Raw genomic sequence first — 11,863 nt, 5'->3', positions numbered from 1 at the left:
ACAAACGTGTAGACACCAAGTGGTGAAAGCAGGGTGGTGGTGGTGGCGGTGGTGGTGGTGGTGGTGGTGGCGGTGGTGGTGGTGGTGGTGGGATAAATTGGGAGATTGGGATTGACATATATATACTAATATGTATAAAATGGATAATTAATAAAAACCTGTTGTATTAAAAAAAAAAGAAGTGATGGTGATTTTAGGGAAATTATTTTGTCTCCATTTTCTCACATATGAAATTAAAACTAGGATTATTTAGAAGGTCTCATTAGATGGATGATGTTTACAGACAAATATCTGATACTTTTTCATCCTAATAAGTAAGGACCAAACAAAAAAAATAAGACCATGAATCCATTGTAACCAACTTGTAATAATGAAAATCATAGGAAATGGAACTGTATCATCCCATAAATAGGTCCTTTTCCATCACTTTAGAGTTGTATTCTACAATAGAGAACACATTAGTTTGTTGCTCATTCAAAAATTGATATTGGCATCTTTACATATAGTGTCCAACAATATTTTCATATTCAAATACACTTGAGTTGTTTTTTTGAAAGAGACTATTAATGTTGTAAAACATAAAAAGGAATAAAATATTTGCAATTTCCCAATGCATAAAAAAGACAAAAAGACAACCCTCAGAATGGGAGAAAATCTTTGCAAATGAAGCAACTGACAAAGGATTAAGCTCCAAAATATACAAGCAGCTCATGCAGCTCAATATCCAAAAGAAAAAAAAAACAACCCAGTCCAAAAATGGGCAGAAGACTTAGACATTTCTCCAAAGAAGATATACAGATCACCAACAAACACATGAAAAGATGCTCAACATCACTAATTATTAGAGAAACGCAAATCAAAACTACAAACAGGTATCACCTCACACCATTCAGAATGGCCATCATCAAAAAATCTACAAACAATAAATGCTGGAGAGGGTGTGGAGAAAAGGGAACTCTCTTGCAGTGTTGGTGGAAATGTAAATTGATACAGCCACTATGGAGAACAGTATGGAGGTTCCTTAAAAAACTAAAAATAGAACTACCATATGACACAGCAATCCCACTACTAGCCATATACCCTGAGAAAACCATAATTCAAAAAGAGTCATGTATCACAGTGTTCATTGCAGCACTATTTACAATAGCCAGGACATGGAAGCAACCTAAGTGTCCATCAACAGATGAATGGATAAAGAAGATGTGGCACATACATACAGTGGAATATTACTCAGCCATAAAAGGAAACAAAATTGAGTTATTTGTAGTGAGGTGGCTGGACCTAGAGTCTGTCATACAGAGTGAAGTAAGTCAGAAAGAGAAAAATAAATACCGTATGCTAACACATATATATTCAATCTAAAAAAGAAAATGGTTCTGAGAAACCTAGGGGCAGGAAAGGAATAAAGAAACAGACGTAGAGCATGGACTTGAGGACACGGGGAGGGGAAAGGGTAACCTGGGATGAAGTGAGAGTGTAACGTTGACATATATACACTACCAAATGTAAAATAGATTGCTAGTGGGAAGCAGCTGCATAGCACAGGGAGATCAGCTCAGTGCTTTGTGACCAACTAGAGGGGTGGGATTAGGAGGGTGGGAGGGAGATGCAAGAGCGAGGGGATATGGGGATATAAGTATGCATATAGCTGATTCACTCTGTTGTAGAGCAGAAACTAACACACCATTGTAAAGCAATTATACTCCAATAAAGAGGTTAAAAAAAATAGATTTAATCACTCCAAGTTTCCCCCCAAAAATTGTCTCCTTGGTTCTCCTCTCTAAGTTGGGGTGTTTTATTTTCCCAAACAAGAAGAGAATGGTTTCTCACTTTTGAGGCAGTGAGATAATGGATAATGTTTGGGCTTTGAAGACAAACTATTCACCCTACTATTTTATGAGGCTTAGCTAAGTTACTACCTTCTCTGAGGCTTAGTTTCAACCTCAGTAAAATAAAAATAAAAAAGAGATCTAGACCATAGTGTTGCTGGGAACTTTAAACATGTTAACACATGTAGAGAGCTTGGCACATAAATAATCCTCAATACATGTTATGTATAATACAATTATGGTAATTTATTTCCTACTATATTTCTCTCCCTTGGCCACAACTACTGCAGTACACTTACCTAAATAGAGATTACAAAGAACGGCTCCACAGAATTGGTCCATGGGGCAAGTGCGAACTTCTTAGAGTGTCACATTTCTCTGACTTAAGGCTTCTGAAGGTGCTCTACCTGTCCTTCACTTTCAGCATCAGGAAATAGAATATAGAAGGAAAAGCACAGAATTCTCCTTCATAAAAAAACAGATGATTTCAGAATCTGCTTCTTAGAGACAATGTAGATTGAAGAGTAATTTTAATTCATTTATTAAAAATGGAGAAGATTACATAAACTTTTAAAATTTACTGAGAGGAACAAATAAAATTGTATATGATTCAGTAGACATTCAACAAATACTCCTTTAAATATATATATATATATATATATTTTTTTTTTTTTTTCTCTTTTTAAAGAAAACTGGTTCAAGAACTTCTACTTACAGCAAGGTTAAAGGAGCTTGTGGTGGACACACATGCCAACTGAAGCAACTAAAAGTAAGCCAGAGAGAACACAAAGTATTGCTGCTGGAAACAATAAGGATTACAGGGCCAAGATCCTGCACAGAGGAGAACTGGAAGAATTGAGCTGAGTTCCTGTAGCTGCATTTTCCTCTGGGGAATTGCCGTATCTGAGTGCAGGGAATAAATCTGAGAATACAAACTTTGCCTGGGCAAATGGTCACTGCTGGGAGACAGAAAAAAACAGCAGTTTATGGTGATCTTTGGGGGCCAAAAATACAAAATTGGCCAAGATGCCAGAGAGAATGATGGGCAAAAAACAGCTTGCCAGACAGGCATCTTTCTCCCAAGGCATCTGCAAAGTCTAAAACTTGAGTTACAACAGGCCAGGAAGATAATCAGAAAAATCTCTTTCCTTTCTAAGGAGACTGAGATTAGAATTTAGGAACAGCCAGGTGAGGAGCTCCAGCAAACACACAAGGTTCTCAGTTAAATGTTTTGAATGAGTATGACCTAGGAGTGAATGTTAACTGGAGCTAGATGGAGCCTCATTGAAACCAAAACCAAACCAAAAGCAGAACCAAAACCCAGCCCTCACCTCAGCTTAGTCTCCAGATGGATTCAGATGATCAACCTGCAATCTGCCTAACGGTAGAAAGGGTAGAAACTCTAGAGGAAAATGATATACTCTGGATCCTCTGTAGCTTTCATTTATAATATCCAATATTTAATTAAAAAAAAAAATACTACAAGAGCCAGGAGATAGGATGATGTGTGTGTCTATGAAAATAGTGAAAAATATGAAAATTTAATGAGAGAATAGTACTTAGAAAAAATAAACTGGGAATTTTAGACTTAAGAAGCATAATAAATAACTCAAAAATAAAAGGAAAAGATTTAACAGCATATTGGGCATAGCAGAACACAAGATTGGTAAGCTGGGAAATATATCAATAAAGACTATATACAAACTGAAGTAAAGAGGGTAAAGATAAATTTTAAAAGAGAAGAATTTTAAAATTCTTAAAATTTTAAAATAGTAAAAAGTGACAAGTGAGACATTTTCCAAAAGTCTAACCAGTGGACAATTAGAATACATTTATTAATAAGGCTGAAATAATATTTCAAGAAATAATGCCCATAAGTTTCAAAAACCAGTGAAAGGCAATAAATTTAGTTTGTAGAAGCACTATAAACCCCAAAAAGTATAAATACAAAAGAAAACAACACCTAGACTTATAATAACAAAATTGCAAAGTATGGATACCAAGGGGGAAGGGGGGGTGGGATGAACTGAGAGATGGGGATTGACATATATACACTATTGATACTATGTATAAATTAGATAACTAATGAGAACCTACTGTATAGCACAGGGAACTCTACTCAGTGCTCTGTGGTGACCTAAATGGGAAGGAAATCCAAAAAAGAGGGGATGTATGTATACGTATAGCTGATTCACTTTACTGTACAGTAGAAATTAACACAACACTGTAAAGCAACTATACTCCAATAAAAAAAAAAACCTGCTAAAAACTGCAAAAAAAAAAAAGAAGGAAAACATTAAAAGAAGCCAAAGTAGGGAAAAAATCACACATTACCTTCAAAGGAGAAACAGTATGATTAGCAGAAGACTTCTCAACAAAAACACACTCAGAAAATAATGGAATAGGCTCTATGAATATATAAAGAAAATAATTGCCAACTGAGACTAATATACCTAACAAAAGCACCCTTTAAGATGAAGGCAAAGTAAAAGCTTTCAGATCAACGAAAACCGAGAAAAATGTGCCACTAACTCACTTGCAATAGAAGAAAAATAAAAGGTCCTTCTTCAGGCAGAAGGAAAATTATGAATAATGCCTGTGGAATTGAAGACATATTCAGAATTTCACTGTGTTTTCTATTTTGCCTGATAGCAATAATTCTTTGCTTCTATTTGTTATTATTTGTCTGCTAAATACTTTTTCCATCTCTTTGAATACAATATTTTGTGTACCTTTAATTGTTTCTTATAAGTAGCATAAAACTGGATTTGATCTTTGATTGTGTTTGCTATTGATAATCCCCCGTCCGCACAGCAACATACATTTCTGGAGTCTCAGTCATTTTAAGTAGTGTTTTCCTCTTCACATTGTTGGACATTGATGATACAATTAATTAGGAATTATTCCTTCTAGTTTTCTTAATATTTATTTATATTTTATTTCAGGGATTTGAAATATGTGTATGTGCATTGTGTATAGATATGATATTCATATAATTTCTTCTAATGATCATCCTTTAATATTGTTATCACTGTTTAGAGTTTTTCATAACACTACATATATACATTTGGAAACAGCTTCCAATTTTCTATTTTTTTGTCTTGTTCTAGTACTTCCATGTAGATATTCCCTGGTATTTCACTTTCATGTTGTTTCAGTGTTTTAATATTATGTGCCAATAAGTGTTGGATTTAACTATAAATTTTGTTGCCCTCTTCACACTAATATTTACTTTTATCATGTGTTCTTCATTTTAGGTTCATTTTTTAATTTTCTTGGGTTATAATCTACAGTATTTCTATTGGTAGTTTATGATTGTATACTCCTCTTCCGTGTTAGAAAACCTATTTGAATATGTCTGCTCCTATTTTACTTTCAGACCTGGGCAAGTGTTCAAGTTATATGACAATAGTTAGCAATTTATCTTGCTCTAGAATTAAGATAATATATAGGTATTCCCAAAGCATCAAAGAGAAAATCAAATTAATACTGGAACACTATGCTATTATATGTCATAAAAAATAGTGCCTAATGGGCCACAAAGTTACATTGACATTTTCCTACTTATGAGAAAACATAATTTTAGAGTAAATAAAATGATACTGTGGGCCTTATTTTGTTCCATATTAATTTTTCTCTTCTATGATCTTTCATAGTACTTACTGTCCATTAGGAAGTTTAATTTATAAATATTTCCTGCATATACATCTTTTTACCTTTTGACATTTTCAGATAATTTCATAATCTTGGTATTCCTCCATTGCCTGGTAAATACTGGTTTAAATGAATTTAACATCAAGTACATAAAGTTGTATGTAAAGATATTTTTACACAAACTGGCCAATTTTTTTTTCTTTTTTAGAACCACTACTCTCATGTTTTCTCTGTTCTTTCCAATTGTTATATTTTTCGACACTGATTGAGTGCTTTGTGATTTTTCCACATCCTCCTTTCACATGATATACCTCTTCTGAAAGACCTCCAGCTGTAGTGCTCAAGATAAACCTCCACCCATGGGTCAACATCCTTCAATATTTGTAAGAGCTCCATTGTTGAATCTGCAGATGTCTAGGAGCTGCATTACTCAGATGGAGTGGCAAAGAGACAAAGGATAATGCAGCCCAATACTCTTAGGTTAAGCAAAATAAACTAAACGTTTCCAGATATGGGTGACTCTGTTTTAGATTTAATTCATTAATATTGAGCCACATTTCCTAAGAGGTACCCAACTAAGAGTTTGTAGAGTAAGAAAGACATGTGGATGGGAAATTTGAGAGGTAACAGATAGTAGGAAGAAGTTCAAAGCAGGCAACAAAGGAGCTGAGCAGGTGACAAAGGCCCAGGGAAATAATACAGCAGAGGAAAGACCCTATGTATACATAGCAGTTGTGTAGAAGGTAATAGTAATTTGCCTATGATAATGAAGGTCTCCAGCTCTGAGGTCTTTAGACCTGAGTTAAAAATCCCTACTCCACAATTGAAGAGCTGTATCTTTGAAAGCTTTTGTTGTCTCATCTGTAAAATGAGGGTAGTAATAAAATCTGGTTTAGAGAGTTATTATAAGGATTAAATGTGATAATGCAGTTAAGTAATGTTACTTCTTCTTAGCTGTTATCATTATAACCCATCTAGGCCAGACAAGATAAGAATAAAATGTAAACAAGTAGGTTTAGACAGTGACAGATTAGGATAGTTGATTCTAATTGGGAATAAAAACAAGAGAGTGTAAGAAGCGCTCAGAGTAGAAGCCTAAATTACTATATTTCAGACCTCTAGAGAAAATTGTTCACATCATAGTTAATGTGAAAGGCACCTAATGGATTGATACAGTAAACACTGCATAATTACACCTAGTAGTCCTGGTACAAGATGCTAATATTAACATAATTTATCCATCTAGGTAATTAGAAACAAAGGCACTTACACAAAACATTTTTTTGGTCATCCATTTGCATGTTCAGTATGAACTGAGACTAAAAATTCCTTCTAATCTAAAATATGTTGAAAATGCATTATTTCATAGTGAGAAATATGGTCTCTGGAAATTTACCATGTGTTGAGAACAACTGTAAATGCCCCAAGAGAAGAAAGACGCTCTTAAATATGAGAAATAATGGCTTCTCAGAGTGGTGTCTGTTAGTATCTGGGACGGCCCTTGTAGAATCCATGCTAGGATGAACATTATTGGGAAACTTGGTGCTTAGAATTAATGCTATATAAAGAGTAAAATCTTGATTCTTGTGCTCAGACTTTAATTACTGACAGCTGTAAATTGTAATCTTTAAAACAATGCTGTTGATATGTCTTTAATTCACCACTTGAACTTCAGGCCTCTTAAGAATCCCTCTGTTGGCAAGCTTGGACTTGTATGCTGTTGGACACATGGCACAGAATTGACTAGAAGTTTGGTTGTTTAGTTCAACTTGCAAATACAAGAGAAAGCTTGCTACATAAGGCAGTTTTACTCTTTCTACTGTCCTTAATATAGGTGAAAGGAAACAGTGTCTCTTAGGCAACCATGCTGAATGTTTGCCATAAATTAGCTAAAAGCTCAATATGTAATTTATTGCTGGTTGGAATTTTCTCCTGAGTAGGTTATACTATATATTGCACAGACATACATACAAGGAGAAAAGAGGAAAAAAGTCAAGAGTTATAATTACATTCACGTGTTGACTAATTGAGCCTTTCAGGGCCTTCTTCCTAATTATAAGAGGGCATACAAAGAAGAAATATCACTAAAAGCGAGTATGTATAGAATGAATATGAGTTTAAATGGGTTGTGCTGGCCATATAAAAGCTGTAAAACTTGATAGGAAGGGAATGTTATTATTTGACAAACATCTCCTACACATTAAAAAAAAAAAAAAGAAAAAATCAGGCCCACAGCAGTGTCATTGACAGACTCTAAGATGAGAAAAAAATTATGTTGTGTTAGCTTTAAAGAGGACACACTGAAAAAAATGAAGGCTCCTAATTTATATTCTAGATGCATTTTTTCATATCTGTTTTAGAAATGCAAGGAAATTATAGTCTTATGATACCACTTGAAATAAAAAATACAATATATGTAAGATTTTTGCAAGACTTCTGAAAAGAAAATTACATAGATGCATTACATAAATATAAGCCTGAAAATCTTCAGAAAATTTATTCACTTGTAAGGTGTAAACTTTGATGATATTATTTCATAATAAAAGTAAAGGTAGATTTTAATCCCCGGCATTGGAAAAGTATACATTATTGCTCTGATAACTCTTAAAGTAAAATTTACAGTTGTTTCTCTTCAGTTTCTTCTGGGGATTTAAGATGGCAGAAAGGGTTGAGAAAGAGTATACCCCTGTTAGAGTAAACATGGAACTTTTTACAAGTTTGTAATTCATTTTATTTTACATCAAGTGGTACCCTTTTGACATGTCTATAAAAGTCTCAGTGTTTGTAGTAGATGTGTATATAATATTACATTACACCTCATAACCGAGATAAACTGGCAAGAACCCTAAAGCTCAATAGGAACAAGATTGCCTTTATCTCTTAAAACTGTCATTTTAATTTTCCACACTAGACAATGCTATAGATGCAGGATGACTTACGATGCTGGTTACTGTTATACCACAATCTTGTAATGTTTTGAATTTAGTACCTAATCAAATTGCTTTGCTTTTAGTATTCTTATCTTGATTTATGTGAATTGGTATAGGGTACCCTCCTTAGCATACCCGAAGGAGCAGTGTATTTTACAGCATTCTAAATGCAAATCCTGCTCCCAGATTTATACCATGGACAATGCAGCCGCACTATTAAAAAATAATATAAAATGAAACCCAGAAAAATTGAAATGACAATTTTCGAGTCAAGCAGTCTTTAGCAACTGGCCCTGATGCTCCGTGGGCTGCCATAACCGAGCCAGAGCAGTCAAGCAGGGCACAGTCCACAGCCTGAAATTTCAAAGTTACCTTCTGTGGAGCTGGAATTAAATGCCCAGTAAATATAAAGGAAAATTTCCCTCGTGCAAAATCTAATCAAATGTAATATGTCCACATTATAACTACTATTTCTATGACTATTATAATTCAAGCTCCTAATTATGAGTTCAGTTCATAAAAAGAAAATTGGCTTTCATTTGAGCAGCATTTTCAGTAAGAAATGGAAAACACACATTTAAGTACACAGGTTTTTAATTCATTATTCTTTTTATTTCAATATCCATTATGGGCCCAATTCTACCCTCAAATACTGATATTCAACTCCCTAAGTAGTCAGGTTTATACACAAATCTTGGGCTTAGCATAAGTAGGAAAAGTACAAAAATGATTCCTGAGGAAGAGAGGGGGAATTAAACTATTCAAATGGTAGATTTGGGGCAGGGGAAAAAAAAAAGAAAACTCTGAAGCAATACTAAATATACCAGATTCAATAATCTCAAGCTAGGTATGTTTGGAATAATAATTAAATCCTTGGTTACTATTGCTTTCCATTCAATGTTCTAGTATAGTTTCTCCATAGATATATCTATATCATAGCTCTATCCCCATTTATCTCAGTGTTAGCATAATTTGAAATAGTTTTACTTGGGACCATAGACTACATAAATAGGCCCACCACTTAACTCTGTAAAACTCAGATAATTATTATTTTAGGCAAACTTACAATATCCAATTTAAAAATTAGTCAAATCCCAAAATTTTCACTAACAGTTTTTTTTGGGTTTTTTTTGGGAGGTGGTGGATTTTTTGTGTGTTCGCCTTTTAAAACTCAAAACGCATTTCCACATAAGACTAAAGGCCAAAATGTTTTCACTTTGAAGCCAGGCTATAAAATCTGATTTAACTTTTAACATCTGAAATATGTCAAAGTGGGCCTGAACTGTAAATCCTCCATCTTGTCTGCAGATGAATCATGAGTCCCAAGTATCTAGGAATCCAGATTCTCTCTGACTCTAAACCAGAGCACTGATGTTAACTAAAAGTTGAGTGGAATTGTCCACTTAGTTGAAGGCAAAGTGAAAAGAAGCTCTAGCTGCTGTGCAACTTGCAAGACAAAAAGTGGTTTTGCTCCAGTAGAACAGGAGATAGGAACAGAAAATGGATACAAGTTTCTTTGGCTCCCAAAGAAACCTTAGAATAGGAAATTCATGAAAACTTGATTAAGAAATCTGAAGGCGCATCATCAGTAGTGCTAAGTGATATGTATAACAAGGGAAGACAAGGAAAGATCATTAAAACATAAAAAAAAATCTTTGCATTTGTGAAATATGAAGTTGTAGATGTTCAGCTGTCCAAAAGGAAGTGTTTTCTGCAAAGCCCACACATGCCTGTATGATAGTGTTGGCAACATCTAGAAAAGGAAAGAGCTGTTACTGAATTCAGTGACTGAACAGACACAAAAAGGCCCACTTGGATATTCTTATTGAAGTAAACCAAGGTTCACTAGATTTTCCAGCTTATGAGAAACGTAATCCTGATCTAAAAGGAAATATCTCTCCCTAATTCATTTATTTCTGTTTCTGTAGAGTGCATTTTTCATTGAAATGGAATATATGAAGACATGAACTGTGTCTAATTTTGCTAGCCATCATGTTCACAATTTTCAGAACATAATAGTCTCCAATAAATATTTAGTAAATGAATTTACACATGAGAAGGTTTTATTCTTGAACTTATTTTCTCTGACCAAGCATATTAAAAATATACTCACTAATTTTTCAATGATTTGTAACAGGGATGCTTGTCAAAGGAAATTAAGTGAAATTAAATATTAAAGTACTCACACTTAATGTACTAAGTACTAAGCACTATGGGTTGAACACTATACATATTTTACAACTCGATAATTCAGGGTTCAGTGAGAAAAAAAAACCAAAAATACAATGAGACATTTCAAGAATTTAAGGGCTTATGAAAGCAATGATCAGGCTGGAAAAGGAAAAGTCAGGGACTCTGCCACTAACATTTAAGTCACACCACTATCCTGAGGTCAGAAAGTTGCTACTGCTACTTAGAAATCAGAAGATGTTAGGAACCTACTTCTAATGTCACAGCTTCCCTTTAGCTCTGTGGCTGGTATTTAGGAGAGGAACTCTTATAGACACACTGAAACACTTTTAGAAAAAGAGGAAGCAGCATGGGGCAGTTCTCAGAACAGGTTACATGAAAAATAACCAAAGATACACAAGGACACTTACCTTGGGAAATAGAAAGTTAAAAAAAACTAGATATGTTTTGCATGAATAATCTAGGAAAGTCATGAGGGTACCCATTTGGTCCTAAACAGAGGACAGCATTGATTAGAATGGGGAGCCAATGAGTTAGCTCTGAGTCACTGGAATAGTTCCAAGTTTTAAGAAGTAAAAATTTTAAAGTTCTAGAAGCTGAGTTAGATGATCTCACCCATTTGGGTTACTTATATTATTAGAAAAATGCAATTTGAAATGAGTATACTTTCCAAATTATGTTTACTATATTAAATATGTAGTCATTCAACATGACGTTCACTTTGATATTAGAAACCTAGATAGAAATTGATGAATTCTGTTCTTCAACAACTGAAATATTCTGATAGCAGTAATTATAGCTTCTACTCTCTTACTCTGTGCCAGACACTCTGAAGTTACGTGAAAACAGCGACTCTGCTTTGCCTCATTCTCACTATTCCCAGCACATATGGCTTATAACTGGTGACTCAAAATGAGGTCTATGAGGAACTGAAGCCTACCAACAGAAGACTCTCAGAAACTTGTCAAGGCAATAGAATACAACTTGAATAAATTGGACATGATTATCTAAAATAATTTACAATGCTTATGTATGATTCTGAATTAAACACCCAAGAGAAGTTAAATTGATATTTTTATGTTACAAGATTATTTTGTGATATAGATATTTTGTAGAAAATAATTTTAAATGAATGATTTATTTAATTAATCTGTCCCCAGTATGGTTCCTAGAGTCATAAACAATGGGTTCACATCATAATTATATCTACTAATTATGTGATGTTGTACAATTGACTTAATTTTTTCAGCCTCAATTTCC

This window comes from Monodon monoceros, unplaced genomic scaffold, assembly GCF_005190385.1.
Source record: "Monodon monoceros isolate NGI ecotype Baffin Bay Population unplaced genomic scaffold, NGI_Narwhal_1 Super_Scaffold_18, whole genome shotgun sequence".
Taxonomy (NCBI): Eukaryota; Metazoa; Chordata; class Mammalia; order Artiodactyla; family Monodontidae; genus Monodon; species Monodon monoceros.
The sequence above is the reverse complement of the archived record's forward strand: the minus strand, read 5'-3'. Positions refer to the sequence as shown.